Source organism: Apteryx mantelli, unplaced genomic scaffold (assembly GCF_036417845.1).
Source record: "Apteryx mantelli isolate bAptMan1 unplaced genomic scaffold, bAptMan1.hap1 HAP1_SCAFFOLD_86, whole genome shotgun sequence".
Classification (NCBI taxonomy): Eukaryota; Metazoa; Chordata; class Aves; order Apterygiformes; family Apterygidae; genus Apteryx; species Apteryx mantelli.
Genome location: NW_027118810.1, coordinates 537,501 through 540,000, shown reverse-complemented (window position 1 = coordinate 540,000; position 2,500 = coordinate 537,501). Strand labels below are relative to the sequence as shown.

General features: G+C 79.6%; 1 non-coding gene across 1 annotated transcript; it reads right to left on the bottom strand.

Annotated features, from left to right (window-relative positions):
• Positions 1-250: 250 nt before the first annotated feature.
• LOC136996786 (5.8S ribosomal RNA) lies at positions 251-403 on the bottom strand. Its single transcript, XR_010887729.1, has one exon. It is a non-coding gene; the product is annotated as a 5.8S ribosomal RNA (ribosomal RNA).
• Positions 404-2,500: the final 2,097 nt, after the last annotated feature.

Below are 2,500 nucleotides of genomic sequence, written 5' to 3'. Positions count from 1 at the left end.
ACAGGCGCGGCAAGGCACGCCGGCCGCGGCCGCTGCGGGCGGCCCGGCGCCGGAGCCCGGCGGGCAGGAAGACCGGGGCCGCCGGTGCACGCACCGGGGTCCCGGCTCCGCCGCCGACTCTCCGCCGCCGAGGCCGCCGCGCACCGCCGCCGCCGGCGCCGCCGCGCCTCCCCCGCCCCCCCACGCGCCCCCCCCGAGGGGCGGCACCGCTGCGCCAACGCGACAGCGGGGGTGACGATTGACCGCCAAGCGACGCTCAGACAGGCGTAGCCCCGGGAGGAACCCGGGGCCGCAAGTGCGTTCGAAGTGTCGATGATCAATGTGTCCTGCAATTCACATTAATTCTCGCAGCTAGCTGCGTTCTTCATCGACGCACGAGCCGAGTGATCCACCGCTAAGAGTTGTCTCGGTTTCGGTCCCCGCCGCGCGCGCGGGGGGACCGGGCAGCCTTCGGCAGCCCCTGAGGGCCCCCCCTCCGCTCCGCCTCCCTCCTCACGCCGACGCCGGCTGCTGAGCGAGGGACGGCCGAGAGCCAGAGAGAGGGGCTCGCCCCGCTGACCGTACGAGCACAGAGTGGGGGGGGAAAAAGGGAAAAGGAAAACCCGAACGAGAAGGGCGGGGAGCCCTCGCTCCCGACCTGGGACAACCCTTTGCTCGCTTCGAGTCCGGCCCAGGCGCCCAGGCTCGGCCCGGCCCGGCGGGGAGCAGCGCGCCGGCCGCGCCGCCTGCCTCGGGGACGCTGGGGGAGGGGGCGGCTCCCCGCGGACCCCCAGCGTCGGAGCCCGGCCGCCACCGGCAGCGGCACCGGCCGCTGCCCGCGCGCCCGCGGCCCACCGGCCCCGCGCTCCCCAGCTCCTCGCTCGCCTCGCCGGCCTCCGGCTCCGCCGTGGCCCCGAGGCGGCGCCCACGCCCGCGCGCGCGCACACACAGCCTCCCGGACGACACCACGCGCTCTCCCGTCCCTTCCGCGGACAGACGCCCGGCGGCGGGCGGGCGGGCAAGGCGGGACGGACGGGGACGGCGCCCGCTCTCCCCGTCTCCACGCGGAGAACGGGGGGGGCCGCCCCCGCCGCCCGCCTGCCGCCCGCCCGCCGCCCGGCGAAGCCGGGTTGGGCAGAGCGAGGCAGGCGCGCCGGATGGCGGAGTGCCGGCGGGTAGGGCGCCGCCGCCAGCGGCCACGGCGGCAGACCGAGAGCCCCGGCCAGGGAGGAGAGCGGATCGCGCCGAGGCGCGGCGTCCGCACCACCCGCGGTGGGTGGGGGCTCACCGTCCCGGCGAGAGCACGCGCTCGCGCCGGGGTCACGCGTTCGAGGCAGGCCGGCGCCAGCCGACCGCGCGGCGTCCCTCCGCCGAGACCAGACCGCGGAGAGAGGGGGCAGGGTACCCCTCTCCGTCCCGGCTGCCCGCAGGGCGAGCGCGGGGCGCGCCGGCTGGCATGGGGGGGCACGGCGCCCGCGCGCGCCGGCCCCCCGGCCCTCCGGCAGCACACCCGGCTGCCCCCCGGGTCGCATCGGGCCGCCCGAGTCTTTAAACCCCCGCCCGGCTCTCCCGCCGAGAACCCTCGGGCCCGGAGCCCGGGGCCCATGGCCATCCCTACCCGGGGCGGCTACCGGCGGCCGCGGTGGCCGGAGGCCCTCCGCTCCTCCCGCCACCCCGCCCCCCCCCTCGCCCGGCCCGCTCGCAGCACGGTCCCCGCGGCACGGCGCGGGGCGGCTGGAGCGGTGGGGGGGGGGAGAGAAAGGGAAAGCGGAAAGGGCGGGAGGGCACGGCCGGTGCGGCGCTCACGGCGCGGCGCCCGGGAGGAGCGAGCTGGCACACGGGACCACACGGGTGGGTCACCGAGGGGGGGCAGGAGGAGCGCGGACGCTAGGTACCTGGCCCTGGGGTGAGGGAAACGACCTGAAATCCCCGCGGGGGTGCCTCCCCCGCCGCCGCCCGCCGCCGGGCCGCCGCCGCCTCGCGGCGACGGCGGCAGCCTCGGCGGCAGCAGCGAGACGGGACGCGGAGGGGAAACCCGGCACCCGCCAGCCGGCTCCGGCGCCCCTCGGCGGAGCGTCCGCCCGCGGGGTGCGCCCGACACCCGCCGCCACGACCTCGTCCTCCTCCCGGGGCCCGGGGTTTCCCTCAGTAACCCGGCGCCCGGCGGCAGCTGCGCCCGGGAGGAGAGCCGTGGTTTGGGCCGCCCGCTCGGGCACGACCCGTCGCCTCGCGTGGCCTGGCGCGACGGCCCCCGCTCGGGGTCCGCCGCCGCCCGGCGCCCGCCCCGCGCGCCATCCCGGAACGCCTGTCCTCGCCGTCTCTGCAAGACGGGCTGCTCCGCCGCAGCCCGCCGCGGGTCCGCCCCCCACCGCTTAGGGGTGGCGACCCGTCGGCACCCGTCCCGACCCGGGGTGCCATCTCGCTCGCGTCTCCGCCCGCCGCTTCCTCCCGCGGGCGCCGGGGGAGCAAGCCCCGCCGACCCTCCCGCGCACTGCCGCCCGCTCCCCGCCGGACCCTCCCC